Raw genomic sequence first — 22,900 nt, forward strand, 5'->3', positions numbered from 1 at the left:
CAGATGGCTGCAGGAAATTCCTCGATAATCACCAGGGAGTCGCCGACGTGAGTGAAAAGGACAGAAAATAAAATCACTTTATTGTAGAATAACTGATCCATTTTTTTCTCCCGGAAGTTCTTACCAATTGATATTTTCGCCACACAGTTACTCGAAAGAAAGGTAAAGAAGTGATTTATTTTATTTTAAAAAAGGGAATGAAATCGACGGGCTGCCATTATTACTGTTATTATAACTACCTAAAATCTTTTAAACGGCCGCCATCGAAACAGTGTGCTTGTTATTTCTAAAGAAGATTGAGTTTTATTTTCTAAAATGTTTCGTCCAAATGTTCAGTATCAATTAACGGATACAGAGAAAGAATATAGAATGGAAACCGTTTAGATCCTCAAAAATACTTTAGAATTTATCTGAAGGGATTTTATGCAATTGAAAGAGGAAAATAACATTTGAGGATGAATTGGTTTAGACTTGCGTATATTAAAAATGTACGTGATTCTTATTTCCACTTAGCTTTTAATTGCATGTATTGTCTTAGTATTTTATTCATCGGAAATTGTCTTTTTGTTTACCTATAATTTGAAGACGGCCGCATAAAATAATTAAACTTAGGATATAAGGTATTTTCTCCCTCCTTTCCGCGTGTCATCGTGGTGTAACTGGAAGTTAACTTGGCGTGTATTCGAGAAGGCTAAAGTTCGAGTCCCGGAGAGGGCTTATAAGGTGTTTCTCTGGTATTCTTGGCGTGCCTTCGTGGTGTAGTGGTCTTCACGATGGGAGCATATTCCAGAGGTCCGTGGTTCGATTCCCTGCTAAAGCATTGCTCATTTTTCACTTCTTCCTGCTATTAAAAATCATAATGTGTCTACAGGCTCAGCATGTGTTTCAAGTCTTCTGCTTCAAGAAAGCCTAATGACTCTATAGCGGCGTCCGAACTAAAAAGTGGTGGACGATAATTCGTCACCACTAAGATTTGGCAACTGCTTCCCTTCATCTCCAGTAGCCCTTTTAAAGGGGTTGTATATAAGGTATTTTCGTTTCTTTTCCGCATGTTTTTGTGATGAAATTTGAAGCATACTCGATGTATAATAGAGAGGTCCAGGGTTCGAGTCCCAACGACGACAAAGCACATTTTTCCCATCTCCCGCTTCAAGAAAATGTAATGACTCTTTTGGGTACTAAAAGGGTTCATGGTACGATTGCATTGTGTATAGTAAAACCATAGCTCCATCAAGACGAAAAGAGATAAATGATTACATAAAGGGTGTACTATTTGAAAAATATAATTTTATTACGTAAATTATTCAAACTAAAATTTTCCTTCATAAAGGAGGACAAAATATGCCTATGCTCAAATCAATTGCATTTTACCATGAACTTATTTTTTGAAACATAGTATTTTGAGCTGCCAATAACATCCCAAAACATCCTTACGTTTTTAAAATTTATCTGATTTTAAACATGGAAAAGAATGTTTGAAACAATAATTTTTATTGATTCGACTTTTAACCTGGGTTTCGTCTTAGACTATATCCTCTGATGTCATACTTTGAGGCAGACACACAGCAAGTTTTAAATATTTGCAAACATTCTAAGGGAACACGGCATTCACATGCCAAAACAAGCACAAATGCTGAGGCCGTATCTTACACGCCTTTTTGATATTCGCCGGTTAGTTTAAAATTAAGGCCCATCTACGTTAGATTTGTGTTATCTTAGGCTAAGTCTCATAGTTAGTTATAGTTATTTCTTATTTTTGATTGGCCCAAGTGGAGGCTTTGTTGTAAGCCCAAAGAAAGGTGCCAATTGTTCATCTTATTTTGAGTGAAATGAAGTGTAGTTAACCCTTCTTTAAGTTTACGATTCCAGTTATTTGAACTATGCCATAATTCGCTTAGGAGTTCCCTAGGTTCCTCGACATTTACTTTAGTAGAATAAGATTGAGGAACTCTACAAAATCATAACTTTTATTTTAAAATGCAAAAAACTCATTATTTGTTTTTCAGTGAGAGAGAAAAGAACCTGATGTGGGAGTATTTATGTTCGGCTTTATACTTGCGAGTAAAATTAGTAAATCTGTAGTAATTTACAGTTGGTTTTTTTTCTTTCTCGTGATCAGGTTCTTAATTACAGTAAATCAGGGGAGGGACCGAGGTCTCACACCCCTCTTTTCCTACCATCAACCTCTCAAGAAGACTTTCGGCTCGTCGTATATTTCGAGTGTCGCCATGTCGCACCGCCATTGTACATTTACAAACATCCATGCCTTCTTCGGGTTTTATACCCGGACCCTTCGGCACGGCAGTCAGTGGCAAAAGGATCCAACATCCAAAACAGAATAACCAGATGAAGAATGTCTTCATATCTTCCGCTGTGGTCAGAAAAAGGTTCGTTAAGTGTGTAGAGTCAGTGATTTTTTTTTTAAGCAAAAGATGTCAAAAATCTGCAATGCCCTAGCCGGAACTTAGAATTTGACCTCTCGAACATGCGCCGAGTGTGCTACCGTTACATGACGAAAGAGGGAAGAAATACCTCACATATTCCCCCCTTTAAAGAGTGACTAGGGATTAGGAGACCCAGTCGCCAAATCTTGGTGGCGATGAATTACAGTCAAAAGTCGTTAATTCGGACACCCATAATCCGGAATGATCTATAATCCGGACCTCAAATCTACAAACTTTCTGCACATGCGTCTCGTTGACGCATGTGTGTTAAACCTTTACGGTTGCGCATATGCGTGTGCGCATGCGCTTAATACGTTTACGCATACGTGTTTAATGTATAACGGACGGTATAAGCTAAAATTACATAATTATCTATTTCAGTTAATGTTGCAGATTGCGTTGTTCCTTAATTTTCGAATTGGATCCGGCTTATTATTTTTTGCAGACGAAGAAAGTGACAGAGAGGTTAGTGAAAACGAAAAAAATTCGATTGACAAGTTAGTCGGTATTCTCGGCACAGCAATTACGGGACTTGAACAGCGGAACTTTGTAACTGAACAAAAAATTATGTCTGTTTATATAGAATTAAAGAGAAAGTATTAGCACATAAAACAAAGCAACTTAAACAACTTACATTGAAAGAAATGTTTAATAAAGTAAACAAATAAATATTAAGCTTTTTTTTGTAAATTTTGATAACCTTTAGATCATAATTGTTCTTTATTTCCTAAATTACGGTTTCACATTTTTAATTTTATAATTTCTGCATGCCATCTTACCAAATTTAAACTGATGATCTATAATCCGGAAAAATCGATAATCCGAAATCGCCGAAATCCCAACGAGTCCGGATTAACGACGTTTGATTGTATTGTCTACCACCTTTTAGTTTGGTCGCCACTGTAGAATCATTAGGATTTTTTGAAGCAAGCTATGTGAAAAATCTTCAATTCACTCGCCGAGACTCGAACCTAGACCTCACGAATACGCCTCGAGTGGGTTTCTGAATATACCACGAAGGCATGCGGAAACGAGAGAGAAAATAACTTAGTTTAATCTTGGCTGGGTTAAAGCCCATATCGAAATACCCTATAAGGAGAGAGCGGATGTGCTCACAAAAGAGGCTGCCCTGGGGAATGTTTCGGGGACACCCTATGTTTAAGAATAAAAATAGCAGTCAGAGTTATTTATTCTTATTATTTTAAGCAATGGCAATCACAGTGGAATACTTCTGAAAGAAGTGGTTATTTCAAACACTTAGAATTGCCTAAGAAAAAGAATATTACCTTCAATGATTTTGACGTTAACCAGTTTCTGACCCGACATGGGAGTTTCCCGGGATACTTCGCTAGATATAAGATATAGGATGACGATAAATGCGAGCTATGTGGTTTGTTTGGAGGTGCTAAGCACTTCCTCGAGGTCTGTTCCTACTTTAATAGCTTAAGAAACTATACAAAATTGATTTTGAAAATCCCTTTTTATGCTGTAAAGATTTCTCACAAATATGTAAATCTGTTATGAAAATTATTAACGGTGTGCGACGGGCAGTGGGAAGCAATGAATGGTTTTTGCTTTTTATTGCCATTACTATTTGGTCTGTTTATTTTTACTAATTTTTTGTAACCATTGCTTGTGTTTGCTGTTCGCGTTTTTTTTGTCTTTGCTGTCTGCTTTTGTCTAAGTGTTTGTACTTGTCCTTTTACTTCACTTTTATGTTTCTAATTATTATTTATAACACATGATTATTTTCATTTAGTTATTAGTCTAAAGGGGCGTTGTCCCCGAAGGACTATTGTTTTCATTTTGAGATTTTGCGTTGGTTCACTATAAATGTCCATTTCACTTTTCAAACTGTTGCCACCTAATGTTATGAGTCCTGCATTATATTTGAAGAAATTAAATAATGAAAAATCTGTACAAATGTATGTATATTTCTCACATTGTGGTAAAACAACGATGCATAGAGCCATTGAATTTTGAATGACGTAATCCTCCTACGAATATGGGCATGTGGAAGACCAAATTTGAATTGAAATTTGAATTTTGACCAAATTTGGAATTTGTTTTATTATTGATTTCATATTTTGTAAAACTTTAACGAATTTGTGATTAAAAAACTCAAGGATTTCAAAGCGAGCAATGGTAACGTTGTACAGAAAGAAACATTTTTATCTCCAATGCGCAAGACTCTGTATCGGAAATTCTAAAGATATGCTCAATTTAAAATTTTGCGATATTGCTCTTGAACTGAATTTTATGGTTTAAGTGCGAAGAACGTGATATTTAATAAATAAAGGTAACGGACAAAATATTAAAAAAAAACGTCCCTTTGGACTGTAATTTAAAATCTGAAACCTTTCAGATTTTCTTTTTTTTATATTTGTTTTTTACGTTTTTATGTTTCAGTTATTTTCCTTTGTTGAATTGGGATTGGACTGTTATGATCATGAGACCAACATGTTTTGTTAGGTGGGTCGGACTGTGTCCACTTCTGATACCTTATTTTAATCTGTGTTGGATGTGCTGCTTTACCGTGAAGCTCATTATTATCGGCCACGAGGTTTGCTGCACACTGGTATTTTACATTGCATCACCTTATAAACTCTAGCTTACCCCAAGTGATATTTTATATAGCTAAGAATAAAATATTTTCTTTTTCCATGTCGAAAAATTTAATGTTAAGTGAAATGACATTCAATGAAAATTTAATTTATATATAATTTAAGTGAAATCATTTTTCATTTTAACAACAAATTTTATTTTGCAGGGAATATAATTGAAACGAGAAGATTTAAATGCAAGTCGTAATTGAAATCCAGGATCAAAAGAATTGTTATCTCAATCCATCAGCTAAAACTCTTCCTGGCGGCCAATTTCAATTAAAGTCCAAAGAAGTCTGTGTTCTCTAAGTAAATATTGCTTTCCTTTTAAATTCATTTTCTGAGGAAATGTGTCACGTTTTTAACTACAAATCCTTTCTTCGGGGAGTATCATTAAAGGTATAAGATTTAAATCAAGAGCCCGAGAAATCAAATTAATTCCCCACGAGTAACAAGGCACTCTATTTAAATAATAAGGATTTAAGTGCAAAAGTTCTTCAAGCATAATTTAACGCAAATGCTACTTCAGTGTTTCGACATTAAATAAAGCATATGGTAAATTTCTGGAATAGCTTGGAGATTCAAAAAGGCAGCTCGAAATTGCGTTTGTAAATTGATCAATTATTTCCTAGTATTCGACGCGGTAAAGTAAATGGGAAACCGAGAGTAGATCGAAAAAGTATCTTAATTGATGTTGCGTGTGCGCGCGCACGTTTTAATTTCATGCCAGGGTCTAGCCGTTAATTTGCTCTAGTTTCAATTATCTTGTGGTGAAATTGCAGTTTTGTAAGTTCATATACATGGAGCACTAAAGTAAGTGACCAATCAATTCGCAGGAGTTTTTTTAACCAAGTACTAGGGTCCCACTCCCAACATTCTCATGATTCCATTTATGGGTCTTTATTTGACGCAATAAATTTTGCTAATTTACTGCGCATCAGAAAATTATCTCATGTGTGATTTGTTTTTGGTTTTACGGTTTCGGAGCATCAGCGAAAGGATTTGCAGTTTATTGGTTTTTATGCAAATAGCGACGAAATTCAATTTCATATTTTATTTCATCATTTTAATTAAGGCTTTAAATAGGCACAAAATGAACTATTTATTTTAAGCTTCTGAAAAAAATTTATAATAATTTAGGGAGATATTTAAATAGATTCATACTAATTAAAGTTGGAATTAATAAGCTCATAAAATTAAAATTCTTCTTTATTCGTATTTCTTTTACAGTTTACTGAGTTTTAAACTGAGCTATTTTAAAAGATTGTAGACTCTTCAGAGCAAGAGTTAACTAAATTTAGAAATATGTAACAATGTGTAAATGTGCTTTATCTAATGTTCATAGCTCGGTGTAAAGAGTTGCAATATTTTTTTTTGTATATTTTTGGATAAGGAATGATTGTATATACATTAAACCAAATATTAAGATAATTAAATTTAATAAGTTTTAAAATTTATTAAAATTGTATATAATAATACATTTTAAACTCATACTGCTTTCTTCCCAATTAAATCCTCTTGGAAAACATGGAACTTTATGACTTAACATTACAAAATCGTATGAAAGATTCAATGCTTTTTTACTTATAAAGAGTAATTTTTAATATTTTGAAAAATGTTAACGAGTTTTGATATTTTTTCAGCACGATAAAGTAACGACTTACCAATTATATTCCTTAAATAAGGATTAATAATATTTAACTTTTAGGAGTGAATATGCATTTTTATAGATGTATTATAAAATTCTTTATTCCATCTAAATTTTTAAATACAAATTTAAGTAGTAGTAGTTAGGCTGTCCTTCAAGGAACACATCTCAACAAAAGTAAAATTTCACTGGTTGTTTGCAAATTATGAGTTCTGGGATAAAATGTTCCCAGCTTACTTTTATGGCTTGTTACTTTAAAATAAGCACTTCCAGGCCGTAAAGATTCTTCCGTTAATTATTCTTATTATCCGAGATTCTTGTTGATTATTTGACATCATCACCGTACAAAGCGAATTAAAGGATTTCAGTAAATTAGAGGATTCGATTGTGTTTTCTCAGCAGTCGTTACCATGGTTATGTTGCTTGATTTGGAGGTAAAAATGGCTTCAAAGTTCTTATTCTAAAGTAAAAAAACTGTAATCAACTTATTGGGGATCTCTCAAGTTATCATGAGTCATATTTCGAAGAAGCAGAGAAGAAGCAGAGAAAAATATAATGCACCTTGCAATGAATCACAATAACGTAATTAGAACCGCACCTTCTATGTATGTTAAACTGCTATAACATGATAGAAATTCACTGTTTATGACTAACGCACCTTGCAATGAATTTCAATAACTGAATGAGAACCGCAGATTGCATGTATGTTAAATTGTTTTAAAATGATAGTAATTCACTGATTATCAATAAATATTACATTATACTGTACATTAAAAAAATTACGTTATAATGCCGTCAATTTTAGCATTATGTGTCGTAGTCTTTACTGCGTTATATTCAAGGAGCTCTAACTGTTTGAAAATCTACTTTGATGCCGACTATCTTACGTTTATTTCTTAGGAGAATTTTGTTCATATTCTTAGAATAGTTTTAAAGAAAAGTAAACTATCTAAGCAAACATGCAGGGAATAAAAGTAAGGTGTTTCATTCAGTTCCCCTTCATAGGCTATAAATAGAATTGAAAATACCATTGGGAAAATATACATTATACGCCACTTTCCCTGAAGTGGTTTATCGTTTAAAAAAGCTATTCTGTATTTAATTCTAACGAACAGAATTATAGTATTGTATCCACTTTTAATCTATCATGTATTTTCTTCTTCTCATCTGTTTAAAATATAAAAAGACAAATCGTTTTCAGACCGGGATATTTAACACATACTTGCGGGCAAGCCCGCCAGACGAAAGGGCTGCAGCCAAAGCCAAATTTATTACTTCCGAAAAGAAAATGTATAAAATCATTTAAGTATGAATGAAATCAGTTCATTCTTGCCAAGTAACAAGCAATTCGAAAATAATTTTTTTTGTTGCCAAACCTGGCAAACAAAAACTTTTGCACTTCAGAGTAATACGTATACGTATGACGTCATAATTTAAATTTAATATTATATAACAACTCTTTCTCAATATTAATAAAAGAATTAAAGTCGCAATAACAGAGCGTGTCAATTATCCTAACCTGAGACAAAAGCGTTGCCAACATCAACTATTTATTTAAAATGCTGATATTCAAGAAATATTTTCGACATACTACGATGACGTCACATGCAATCGCGTGTTTTCTTCAATGTCAGTATTTGACCTTATATAAAAATAATTTGTTTGATGTTCGACTATGATATTTTTATTTCATATTTTGTAAAACTTAAAAATTTTTGATTGACAAATTCTACGATTTGAAAACGAGCAGTAGTAACACTTTTCGAAATAAAGTAGAATTTTATCTTCACCGCGCGAACTGTTGCCACTCTGAAAAATGAGTATGAAAATTATCATTTTCAGAGTTTTCAGTTAGTATCTCGATTGATTAAGATCGTACAAATACGAAAATGGTCAAAATGGCTTCCCCCGATTTTTTGTAATCCAGAGGTATCTCTCTCAAAAATGATGTTACAGACAAAGAGACAGATGCGCACATAATATAATAATACAATTTACATAATATATTTTTTAAATTATCGGGGTTATAGTGTGTGAATTCATTTTTATATGACTTGTCTTAAATCGTATAACTGATGCAAAAAAATCTGATGTGTACACCACATGACTTCCCTGTACGGGATATTAAATTATACGCAGTTTTTCTTGCATTTTATTTAAACTTATTAGATTGAATTAAACCTACTTCGCCGACAGCGGATAAACCACAATAGAATAAATGCATTCTTTAAAATTCACTTTGTTTACCATAGCGACACTCCGTAAGGTTTACTTACCAATATTATATTTCATTCCTATTATAATTCAGAATGCACAAAATGTATATCATTTAAAGAATTATCTAATCGTTGCCACATGTTCTATTCAAATACTATAATAAAGCTACAACTATGTATAAAAGAAATTAAGCAAATAAAACAAAAAAGAAAAACTTTTTCACAGACGATTGAGTTTTTCTCCTTTAATTAACTCAGTTCTCACTTCGCGAGAAGGCAAAAATACATAAAAACTCAAAATATCTATATTAAAAATTACGAAGTAAATTTCAAACGCTTATTTCCTCGAAAAAATTCCAGAAAGAATTAAGCATGATTTAATTGGCAATAATAAATGAATGCGTTATCTTTGTTGTTGCGAAGCCAAGTTTCTCTAAATTGGCAACTAATCCATTAGTCTCCTGTTTCAAATGTAAACCTCAATGGCCGCCATTAAAAACAGTTTTAGCGGCAATTAAACAACTTTAAAATTGCTGATAATTCTAAAAATATTGCACACAGATTTACTAAAGGTATAAAATCCTTAACCGGAAGATAAAAACAATATAATTCAATCATTTTTAAAGAAAAAAAATGTACAATTTACAAACATATAAGAGTAAAGAAACTGAGATCAGTGAGCCGGGTAATAGAGGGGATATATATATAAATATATTTATATACGTTTGGCGCAGCCGATTGCAACCAAAATACGAGGTGCACATCTACGTGTTATAGCAGTCCTATATACAAAATTTCAACGTTCTGAGGCTACTCGTATTTGAGTTATGCGAGATACGTACGTACATACGTTCGTACAGACGCCACGAAAAATTCTCCTTCAGAATTCATTTTAAAGCAGTTTTATATTTTTTTGAAGGAAAAGAGTATTTTATTCTGTCCTTACGTACAGGTATCACTCAAAAACATCGTTAAATTGCATTCGATAGCGGTCAAAATGGATATTTTCGTTGAAATATGCTACCTGAAACTTTTCGCGATTACAATACTTCCTTTTTACTTCGTACAAGGAAGTAAAAAATTAAACCTATCAAGCTGTATTATATTACTTACGAGCTTTCATCCAGCTATTTCAATGGTGCGAGATATTTAGGGACAAAAGAACTTATGAAAATGTCATCTTTTTATAATAAAATGAATACAGTATATTTTACTCCAGATTACAAAGTATATCCTCCCTAAATGAAATCTTTATATATTCACAGATAAAGATTTATTGCGCAGTTTCATATTTTATATTTTCCGGATGAAAAAAGAAAAAGATTGATTTTCTGACATAATCTCCCTAGGCAAGAATTCTTTATTGCACTATAAAACTTATATAGAAAAGGGTAATTTTATGGCTTTATTATTGCTTGAACGCTTTACATCTTTAAGCTAAATGATTTTCTATTCAGCGTGCAAAATGTGGTGATATCATGATAGGGTACATAGTTAAGAGAAAGAGAGCAGGATTTTAAAGGACAATCTATCATTATTATTCAGTGCATGGGAAGAGTGTGATGTGCTTTAAACTATTTATGGAAATCTTTATGTATTTATGAAATAACTAACAAAATTTATCTTCAGATTGTTATTGAATTAATATTTTTTTAGGTATTAACTTTTAAACCGTCACATGCTTTAGGTATAATAGCAAGTTGTAAAATGCATTTATTCATAATTAAGTTGAAACCACACTGAACCCTTGTAGAGTCCTTGTAGAGAGTGGGTTAACTTCTATCTGTATACTCGAGTAGCAGGAAACTACACAGGAGAAGGGTTCACGTACCTTTTATTGACTCTTTAAAATTTACAATGCGTCAACTCGACGCTAACAAACTTCGCCTCTGCTTGGGCGGTAACTGAAAGTCAGATACCTGAAATTAAAAGTTGAAATGTTTAACAAGTGATAAAACTAGTCTACAGGGCTCAGCGAGATACCTAACTTCAACCCCCTTCTAAACTAGTGGCAGCAAAGCAATGCAATTAAGCCAGTTGAACCAGCAATAAGTAAACGTACCTACGGCAGAGACGGCAGCCAGAGCCTAACTCTCTCTTTCTTCTACCGAAACTCGCCTTTAAAGTACTTCCTTCAAAATGGAAAATTTGCGTTCATTCACCCGAGCTGCAACATATAACTATTTCTGCACTTGTAAGGATCCTAAGTTTTACTAACGTTTATTTTATTTTAAAACTGTACTATCACTTCTTATTCACTTAGAATTAAATGCTTTAACTTGTTTATGCAAATTGTCTTGCTAACGCCCAAGTACTTAAGTTGTGGCTTTTTGCCGAGAGAGAGAGAAGGAGTTTTAGGAAGCAAGCTGCTTACCACTGTAGTTTTACGAGTTTTCACTCGGTTGCTGGTTGCCTTCAAGGCCAGAGGTTTAGCCCTCTTGATATTTGCAGACGTATCGTAGTTTTAGCAGCTTGGCGTAGTACATTCGTACCTTTTTTAAATAAAGGCCAGTCTTAGTGCAAGGCATTTGTATGCATTTGTATGCTAATAAGTTAGCTTTTAGTTAGAGTTTTAGTTAGTAGTTTTTATATTCTTACGTTCAGACCACAAGTGGTTGGTCTGTATTCCGAAGTTCGGAAATACGTGTAAAGTATTGAAAATAAAGGGTTTCGTATACCCTTCCTGCTTGTGTTGTCTACTTCACACCTTCTTGAACATAGCTTGAGTAAGCTGTCTGTTCCTATTCAGAATCATTCATGTTTCCAACGCAAATAAAGAGAAACACAAGTCCTGACACACTGACAATCAGGGAATGAAGGCTTATAAAAAAGTTTCAAATAAAACTTTAAATTATTCGTTTAAATAAATATAAATCCCTACAGTTGCCGATGCCAGAATTTAGCAGACTTAGATAAAGGTCCTTAAAGACCTGTTACAAACTGTTAAATTCTAGAAAAACAGCCCCGAGCCTCGTTTATATACAAGAACTAAACTTTGATTTAATTAAAATAAACAATTTGTTTTCACCTATGTTTTCTCTGTAGAATCCATCGTTCTTGATCATTAGGGCAATCAGTCTTGTCCTTCCAGTCCCCTGGAAGGAATAACTATGAACACATGTTTCTAAACGTACAATAAATAACATTTTATATTTAGTATATAACACTTTATATAAGTGGCATCGTTATCCCCATCCAACTAGTCAGGAAGATTAGCATACTTATGTAGTGCTTCAGGCTCTGCTAAAACACCTGTGTATGTCTAAAAGATGTGTGTGTGTGTGTGATATTGTTGTGACGGACCCGGATTTCCAGGCTGCAGCGATAGTTTTATTGCATCAAGGACACTTCAAGTTGGCTTTGTCATTTCTTCAAAGTAAATTTTGTAACTACAATATTATTTTGAATGTAAGGATAAGAAAAGCTACTCATTCTGTGTATGGTATTAGTTTCGACGTTGATTGTTTAAAAGAATCAGAGAAGAAAAATCGAACTTTATTTTTTTTTTTCCAAACCTAAAAGAGGTTCTGTTGAAAGTAAAATAGTATTAAATATTTTCTTTAAACATTTAGTTTGTAAAACTAATCGCAAAATGTTTAAAAACACTTACTTTTATCTTTTCATGTTGAATCACTGTTTATTTGCACATTAATATCATCATGCGTATGTATGCCCTCTACCAAACTGCACTATCCAAAACTACACTTTTGTTAAGAAAGTATCAAAACATTTTAATTTTTAAGATTTTTGATGAATATACACTACCCGATATAGAAAATGTAACAGCATGAGGTTTCGGCAGTATAAATCTGCAAATTTCGGGGAATACATAGCGGAAAATGTTATGCAGATGGTAAAAGATGCAAGTCGTTCTCGTGATTCGAGATAAAGAGGAAGGAAACGGCAAACGAACCAACAGTCGCTATTCTCTGCTGCTTAGAAATCCTGAATTTCGAGAAGTTTAGCACTCCTAAAGACACATGTGAATGAAGAATTACCTGGACGACGATATCTTAGGCAGTTCCGGCAAGTGGGCGATTTTACGAGGGATCAGATTGTAAGCTTATGTACGAGTGATTGGTCATATCGTCGTATCGCTGCTAAAACGCACGTAGGTGCACTGTGCATAGAATTTAGTCTAGACGGATGGATGAAGGAAATGTAAATAGTCGCAAAAAACCAGGTCTATCTAGACGTACTACAGAACAGACAGATCGATTTGTATACAAACAGAAGCGATGGCGACCTCACACTGGACTACTATAGACAATTCGCGGAATGTGCAGGGAGCTTTGGATGCTCCAGTATCTACGAGAACAGTTTCTCGACATCTGGCTGAAAGCAGCTTGCACACAAACCGCCCTTTGTAAAGATTGTTATTAATGCCAAACCACTGACGCGGAAGATTACGATGGTGTAGTGAGCGAGCCCCTTGGAATCTGAATGGCACAATGTGGTATTCAGCGAGGGATCCCCGTTTTAATTGTGTGATGGTAGTAAACGGTTGAGAGTCTGGAGGCGTCGACGAGTTAGAGCCAATCTGACTACTTTTGCCGAACACTGTATATCTCCCCAAAGTGGTATAAGGGTTTGGAGTACCATCTATCATTAAATAAGGTCACTCCTGTTATGCATAACAGGCACAATGACGGCACGACGACACCTTGATGAGGTGCTGCTGCCAGTTGTGCTAGGTTACCCTCAGCGGCTCAAAATGGTAATTTCCAGCAGGATAACGGGGCACCGACTACGACATTTGTTAGCCAATAAGTTTTGCAGCATGTCTGATTGCTTCCTTGGCCTGCAACATCCGCTGATACTTCGCCTATTGAGCATATCTGGGACGTAATTAGTCATAGCTTGTCTGCTCTGTTTCAGCCGTTATCGGAGGACGAAATATGTAGGAATGTTCAGAGCATAAGGGCTTCCATCCCTCAGGAGACCATCCGCACACTAACTGAATCTGTACCTCGTAAGGTTGCAGCTTGAATCGGTACGAGAGATGACCATACATCTTACTGATTCCCTGTATGTTTCAATACCGTATAAGTTTATCTTTATATAAATAGCATCACTTATTTACATACGCAAGTTCTGTGTGTGTATCAGGTTAGATCACACCTTACCCAATCTTTCATGGTGTTGCATTTTCTGTGGTGAGTTTTGTATATATGTATATGCATGTTTTATTTAATTATGCAAAAATAATTAATTTTTGGTCTATTTATATATAGTTTTCAAATTATTAAGTGCAAAGCACACTTAATATTTTCATATTTGTAGCAAAAACAACCGCTTGATGTAGAGAGGACATTAATAATGATATTAATGATGATATTGGTTCATGTAGTAATTTTAAGGTGTTTGAAACAGCTGCCAGAATTAATCGTGGACCATAACTGACTGTAAAACATACAATATAAATCGGCGTTGTGTTATGCATCATGATATTTGTCATCATAATATTTGCCGAATTTCGTTCACTTTTGTCTTCGAAAGCGATAGCATAATATTCCCTTCTCCGAAGAAACTGCTGACGAAGCCATTAAAACCGGTCTTGAAAACGGCAATATGAAAATGGTAATCTTGGTAGTGGTGCATACGCTAATTCCATTTTCATTACTGAATTTAGTCTTATTTATATACCTTGCTCAGTAGGAGCTCTAGTATTCCACACCGTAGACATTTTGTCATCCAAAATGGTCATTCATGTACTATATACAAATCACGTGCTAAATCATTCGCCTTTCATATACCCAGGACTTGTCCTCAGTTTTCTAATCAAATCTATAGTCGACAATAACTATAGGACATGATGCGTCATCCACTGAACAGTTTGACGAAGAAGGACTTCCTTTCTTTGCATACACGATACGATCTTTCTCCAGTCACGTAATGTAAAAGCTATACATCTTCGTATGCCAAGTATCAAGCAAATTTTGTTTTACCTTTCCTGGTCCCCCCCTCGGGGGTCGACGTAGAGTACTCTGCGCAGTCCTGGCTAGGATCTGTACCTAGGCAGTCTCGGCCACAGGGGTATAAATGTTTTGAACTTGGCGGTTCCCTATGGTCCATGGGGTAAGTCTATACTTGCTCTTCATGGGCCGAGAGGTGTTAGTCCCCTACACCAGGGTATTGGTAGCCAAATAGCAAACTGGACCATTGAGAGTGGTCACTGCTGTCCTTGGTATTCCATGTAAAGCCTAAGGAGAGAGGCATCCCGTGTAGTGCTGGCAGGTAGCCTCAATCAACAGCCAGTCATCGCTCCAAGTTCTCATCGCCCACCCCACCGTGGTCTTGGTCCGGCCGAGATGGTGGTCTTGACTGGTCCGTGTTTAGCGGTGGGTCGGCTGTACGTTGAGCGTTCAGCAGAGGGAACTTTAAAATTGTTGGTGTCTCGGCGATGTGGGAGCCCAGGCCCAGCAGGTGTGTCAAAAGTCATCTTCGGTTGACTCTTCTGGCTGGTTTTAGCCGGACTCTGAATGTTCTTAATTGAACGGGCAGCGGTATGAAATTAGTTAATTACCTTTCCTGGAACTAAAGTGACATCTCGTGAACAACCTCCATGTTAAGCGGGAGGTCCAGTTAGTGTTCAAAAGAGGGATCTAACAAAATCACGTGCTACGTTAAGGAGATCTCGATCTAGGAACACAGAATTTTAAAAACTCTCTCTTTCAATCTCCAAGGCTGAACTGGACCAACTGGGGGTACTCGTCCACACCTCTAGTTTCGGAGACCAACAAGAGGAAAGGCAAACTATAGACATCATATTACTGGAATTCGAGCTAAACCACTAGGATACCCTAAACCACGACATCATATGTTACCTTTTCTGGACGAAGACAATGAGTCCGTGTAATTGTGCCATCGGTGCCGTTGCTGTCACTCTCGCTTAGTGCTAAAATAATATGTCAGTGTATGCAACTGCAAGGGAATGTGCTAGGTTTATAAGGTATTTCTTACGCCTTCCTAGGGTGCCTTCGTAATGTAGTAGTTCTGCACGCTGGACCGGTATTCCGGAGATCCGTGGTTCGATTCCCGGCGAAGGCGATTGCTCATTTTTCATCTTGCCTGCTTCCAAAAAATACCTAATGTCTCTACAGGTCTAGATTTCAGAACGAAAAGTAGCTTAAAATTATATCATGAATGAGAGTAATCAAATGTGTATCACATCCTATATCCCTTATTTCTACCTATCAACTATAGCTTATTTTTGACTGTAAAAATGCTCATGTTTCTTGGTTCTGTTTTCATCATCAGTAATTCAAAGAGCTAAAAATTGATTTGGAAGCCTTTCAATTACGAGATTATCACTCATCTGAACACTGAAGAAAATTGGGATATTAAGCAGAAATGAATGAGATTGCTTCTATATGGACAAGAGGAGATTTGGCACTAAAGGCTTCTGTGGCACCAATCTCCAAGAACATACAAAACAGAATGCTTCTTGCTATCCATTTGACAAGCTCCGCCAATATACATCGCGACTTTCTTCATTATGACATCAATAGGCCTCAACTGTTTGAATTTATCAAAGCATTTAATATTCATCTTCTTCTTTTTCGACAAAATAAAATTAATTAGTGCATTACTCACTGTTTTTACTTCCTTGTACGAATTAAAAAGGAAGTACTGTAATCGCGAAAAGTTTCAGGCAGCATATTTCAACAAAAATATCCATTTTGACCTCTATCGAATGCAATTTAACAATGTTTTTGCGTGATATCTGTACGTAAGGACAGAATAAAAGGCTCGTTTCCTCCAAAAAAATTATAAAACTGCTTTAAAATGAATTCTGAAGAGAATTTTTCGTGGCGTCTGTACGAACGTATGTACGTACGTGCGTACGTATCTCGCATAACTAAAAACAAGTAGCCTCAGAACGTTGAAATTGTGTATATAGGACTGCTATAACATGTAGATCTGCACCTCGTATTTTGGTTGCAATCGGCCGCACCAAACGTATATAAATATATTTATATATATACCAACTCTGTACCCGGCTGAGTGATCTCAGTTTTTTTACTCTTATATGTTTGTAAATTGTACATGTTTTGCTTTAAAAATGATTGAATTATGTTTTTCTTTCTTCCGGTTAAGATTTTTATGCCTTTAGTAAATCTGTATGTAATATTTTTAGAATTATCAACAATTTTAAAGTTGTTTAAGTGCCGCTAAGCCTAATAATTTTTTGATGGCGGCCATTGCTTGTTGACATTTGAAACAGCAGGATAGTGGATTTGTTGCCAATCTAGAGAAACTTAGCTTCGCAACAACAAAGATAACGCCTTCATTTATTATTGCGAATTAAATCATGCTTAATCTTTTCTGGAATTTTTTCGAGGAAATAAGTGTTTAAGATTTACTTCGTAATTTTGAATACAGATATTTTGAGTTTTTATGTATTTTTGCCTTGTCGCGAAGTGGAACTGAATTAATTGGATGAGAAATAATCAATCGTGTGTGAAAAACTGTTTCTTTTTTTGTTTTGTTCGCTGAATTTCTTTTAAACATCGTTCTAGCTTTATTATAGTATTTGAATAGAACATGTGGCAACGATTAGATAATTCTGTTCTTTAAATAATATAAATTTTGTGCATTTCGTTATAATATGAACGAAATATAGAAGTAGATTTAGTTCAATCCAATAAGTTTAAATGAAATGCAAGAAAAAATGCGTATAATTTAATATTCCATACAAGGAAGTCCTATGGTGTACATATCAGACTTTTTTAGAGATTTATGGAAAAGGCACAAGCAAAAAAAAAAAAAAAAAAAAAAAAAAAAAAAAAAAAAAAAAAGATTCGTTAGCATCACGAGAGATGCACAAAGAAGTCATAGGTTCAGAAAAACGCTAACAATCAAAGAATTACGATCAAATACATCTTTTATTGAACATTATTTGTTCACCATTTCTATTGTATTTCGTCTAGCATTGCTTTAGGGTTTACATTTAGACTCTTCAGAATTTCTGTATAATAGCGTGTAGGCGCTTAAATCTTCATAAAAATCACTGGAAAAATATGAAAGGAAGAGATAATCTCACAAATTCAACTTTCAAAACTTTTAGTACAGTCACATGGGACTGTACTTTTTATTCTTAGGTGACACGTCTCAAGATGGGCTAGAAAAACTGTAGAGTGTATGGATGAGTCTCTGTATTTTATGTTAGTACGTGATATAAAATATAAATCTTTTTTTTTACATTACTTTGTATTGGGAAATATCACTGTTCGTGATTTTGTCGTATTATATTTTCCTTTTATACTGAAATTTTGTTATTCTTTTCATTTAAATCATTTACGCCGATGGAAATAAAACTGAAATTTTGAACAAATAAATGTGAGTATTTGCTGTATTATAGACTTAAAATAATGCAACATATAACGAACCGTTCTACATTTAGGGTGACAGGTTAAATGTGTTAATATTTATTGTTTTTTAAGACATTTTTCTCTCCCAGATAATATTTATAACACAAAAATTTTTGAAATGAAAGGAAATCTATCGACTACAATCTTGGAATCAATCTACGAGGGAAGGAAGGCTAGAGCTTCACAGTGAACAGATATTTCAGCTAGAGTTTCCCACTGTGATTTCTCTGCGTAGTCACTCACTATACTTACACGTTTTGTGCTGCAATTTGTTTACAATCACCTTATAGAATGAGTTGTCCTGAATTTCACACTTGTAATGACCGCCTTAATGACATCATTGACTAAAATTTTCGAAGTGAATGCTTCATAGCTAGAAACAAATAAACATTTGACTGCATTATGTCTGTGAATGAAGGGGATGCGGAAAAGAGGTGAAGTCACACTTTACAGTTGGAAAGTTGTAAAGTGTGACTTTCCAGTCAGTGACACTTGTAATGACCGACTTAATGACATCATTGACTGAAATTTTCGAAGTGAATGCTTCATAGCTAGAAACAAATAAAAATTTGACTGCATTATGTCTGTGAATGAAGGGGATGCGGAAAAGAGGTGAAGTCACACTTTACAGTTGTAAAGTTGTAAAGTGTGACTTTACAGTCACACTTTACATTTCAGTTGGAGTCATGGCGAGGAGGTGAATTGTTCTGATGAAAGTTGATTTCTCCCTCTGTTTTCCCTGACGCTTTTTCTCGTGCAGTTTCTACCTATATATAGCAGATCTGCATGACTTGCTGATATTTTGGAACTTTTCGTCGCAAAATCAATCCTTCTTTTTCTATTTCGCTTGAAAACTTCTTTTCGCTTTTGTTCTCGGTTAAAATTTGTGGGAACTATTGCAGCCGACAGTTACATAGTAATAAATAGCTTAAATTCAAATCATGAGAATATTTATATAAGTAACGAATTCTGATATTAATAACGAAATTCTGTAATTCACGAATAGATCTGCAGACGTTCAATACTGTTTTTCCTGTTATTCAAATGTTCATTGTTTATATTTTCCTGTATTTTTGGCGTCATTCGACGTCTTTCTCATAAATGCATCCATGTTTGAAGTAGTGTTTGCTCCAGTTAATAATTGCGAAGGATAGCGCTTCATTTCCCAAAGTCGTCATCATGTTCTTGTGAATTTCATTTGCCGTAAAGCCCTCTCCGACAGAGGTGCGGAATCATGATCCTGTCATACATATTCTTCTCTGATACCTCATTCATTTCCGCCTGAAAAATTAGAGAAGAAAGCATATTAATTTCATAACATTTTGCACAGTGAATCGTATAGCTCCAGCCTAACATACTAAATAATTTTAATTGCATTGTATCTTTTCTTCTCTTTCAAGCACAAACGTTTAGTTCTTCGTTTAATTTTAAACGTTTAATTCCTTTAATAAGTATTGTCTTGGTATTAGCTCCTATGCATATCAATTGAAGTCTACAGTAGATGTGTATCAATGTACACCATGAAAATGTCGAATATTCAGCAATGATTTTAAACGTACCAATGCTTCCTGTAAACGTTGCTAAAGATTATATTATTAAATGCGAAATAATTTAATTTTGATTTAATTTAAAGGTTACTAGCATATAAATAATACGAATCAAAACCTGCTCCAATACGAATAAAATAAAACCTACACTGAAGTGACAAAAGTCATGGGATACCTCCTAATATTTTGTCGGTCCTCTTTTTGCCCGGCGAAGTGCAGCAACTCGATGTGGCATTGACTCAACAAGTCGTTGGAAGTCCCCTGCAGGAATATTGAGCCATGCTGTCTCTATAGACGTCCATAATTGTGAAAGTGTTGACGGTGCAGGGATTTGGGCACGAACTGACCTCTCGATGATGTCCCATAAATGTTCGATGGGATTCATGTCGGGCGATCTAGGTAGCCAGATCATTCGCTGAAATTGTCCAGAATGTTCTTCTAACCAATCGCGAACAATTGTGGCCCGGTGACATGGCGCATTGTCATCCATAAATATCCCATCGTTGTTTGAGTACGTGAAGTAAATGAATGGCTGTAAGTGATCTCCAAGTAGCTGAAGTTATCCATTTCCAGTCAATGATCGGTTTAGTTGCACCAGAGGACCTAGTCCATGCCATGTAAAAGCAGCCCAGACCATTATGGAACCACCACCAGCTTGAACAGTGCCTTGTTGACAACTTGGGTCCATGGCTTCGTGGGCTCTGCTCCGCACTCGAAACCTACCATCTGCTCTTACCAACTGAAATCGTGACTCATATGACCAAGCCACGGTTTTCCATTCGTTTAGGCACCAACCGATATGCTCACGAGCCCACGACAGTCGCTACAGACGATGTCGTGCTGTCAGTAAAGGCACTCGAGTCGGTCTTCTGCTGGCATAACCCAAGAAAGACAAATTTCGCCGCACTGTCCTATCGGACACGTCCCCCGTACGTTCCACATTGATTTCTGCGGTTATTTGACGCAGTGTTGCTTGTCTGTGAACATTGACAACTCTACGCAGACGTCGCTGGTCTCGGTCATTAAGTGCAGGTGGTCGGCCACTGCGCTGTCTATGGTGGGATGTTATGCCTGGAATTAATACTCTCGGTATACTCTTGACACTGTGGATCTCGGGATGTTGAAATCCCTGACGATATCCGAAATGGAATGACCCATGCGTCTAGCTCCAACTACCATTCCGCGTTCAAAGTCTGTTAATTCTCGTCGTGCGGCCATAATCACGTCAAAGCCTCTTCACATGAATAACTTGAACACAAATGAAAGCCCTGCCAAAGCACTTCGCATTTATACATTTTCTACGCGATACTACTGCCATCTGTATATTTGAATATTGCTATCCCATGACTTTTGTCACTTCAGTGTATACTATTAAAAGAATGAAGGTGCACCTGAAAGGAGAACTTTAGCTTAAAAGAATTATAAAACGATGCAGAGAAGACACTTTATAAGAGCAACGTATTAAATTTTTTACGTTAACCATTCAATTAGTTTCCTATAAATGAAACATGATGAGACAAATAAATAATTCTGAATATAATAATACTAGCTTTCAAAACTTTTGCAACATATTTTAGTTAAAGTTTAGGTATTAAAGTCATTTACGAAAACAGGCAAGCAATGTTTCTATGTCTAGTAATTACAAAATTTATCTTGATTCTTCTGTGTCAACCAAATCTAGAAATTAATATTTAATATGTTTCCATGTCCCGAATATTGCGAAGTTTTGTCATGGTAATGTAATATTGCACAGGAACAAATAAAAATCTGTGATATGTTTTGGTGAGTGCTGAGTTCTTTAACATATCTTCGTTTAAACTACGTAACCGTTGAATGCTTCGTTTTTAACGGTCGCATAGATACAAAATAAAGGTTTTATGGAATTACTTAACATAATTAATAGGATTTTGGGGATTTCACAAATATATCTCGAATTTTTTTGTTATTGCGCAGTTGCTAACATAGAGGAATTTTTAAATCAAAAGATATAATTCTTCATTGATAACAGCCCATGATTTTTAATGATAATGGAATTAGCTTGCTGAATCAGATAGAAATTTAAATGAATTGATTGGAAATTTACAACAACAGATAGCTCGGAATACCTGAAACATTTTTTTTTTTTTTTTTTTTTTTGCATATTTGGTTGCTAATGCTAATTGACGAAGTATCCTTTTGCGTTCAGTTATCATTTCATTACCCTTTTCCGTAAATCGTATTGATTATTTGGCATATCGTTTATTGTGATATCATTTTTTTTATTCCAGTCAACGTATGTAGCTTTTATCAATATCAAACATCCTTGCTGTTACACAATTTTCATTTTCTTCCTCAAACTGAATGATTTTGCATCTGAAACCAGCACTTTGTTTGTTTCGTTTGGCAGGAGCCATAGTTACTACTTAAACGGTTAGTTATTAAAGCCATAGTTACTACTAAATTAACTGCATTTCAGCTAAAGCATAGTTACTACTAAATTAACTGCATTTCAGCTAAAGCATAGTTACTACTAACTGCATTTCAGCTAAAGCATAGTTACTACTAAACCATAGTTACTACTAAATTAACTGCATTTCAGCTAAAGCATAGTTACTACTAAGCCATAGTTACCACTAAATTAACTGAATTTCAGCTAAAGCTAATGCGATATACAAAAGCCTTCGATGTTCACTTCAAGATCACGGCTTCATATTGTAGAGAACACAAGGATTCTTTGGAAGCAAGAGAGATTGCAAAATGAGCAACGCCTTCGCCGGGAATCGAACCACGGACCTCTGGAATACGCTCCCAGCGTGTAGACCACCACACCACGAAGGCATCCTAGGAAGGCAGGACAAAGACCTTGTAAAATGACTGGGGAAGTAGAAACTTTCTAAGTTCTTATTCCTCGAACTCATTCCCTTCGAAAGCACATTCGTATCCCAAATTATGTCCCCCTCTTCTTGAAACCTTAGAATAACATCCTTGTAGGCATCTGCATTGAATACAATCAAACCTTTCTGCACTTTACACCCTCAAGCACTTTCAACAGATATATATTGTTCCTTTATCGTTTGTCAATTCAGTAT

At 35.1% G+C, this 22,900-nt stretch overlaps 1 protein-coding gene across 1 annotated transcript in view; it reads left to right on the forward strand.

The window, feature by feature from the left end:
- Window positions 1–22,900, forward strand: part of LOC118189558 (bone morphogenetic protein 1-like) — a 1,084,318-nt gene that overhangs the window by 322,820 nt on the left and 738,598 nt on the right. The window contains exon 2 of the mRNA XM_085821451.1: window positions 5,215–5,356. The gene's annotated coding sequence lies outside the window, so the exon portion shown is untranslated. The remainder of the gene's footprint in view (window positions 1–5,214; window positions 5,357–22,900) is intronic.

Source organism: Stegodyphus dumicola, chromosome 7, assembly GCF_044657685.1.
Source record: "Stegodyphus dumicola isolate Sdum_Otavi_A_Nest chromosome 7, ASM4465768v1".
Classification (NCBI taxonomy): domain Eukaryota; kingdom Metazoa; phylum Arthropoda; class Arachnida; order Araneae; family Eresidae; genus Stegodyphus; species Stegodyphus dumicola.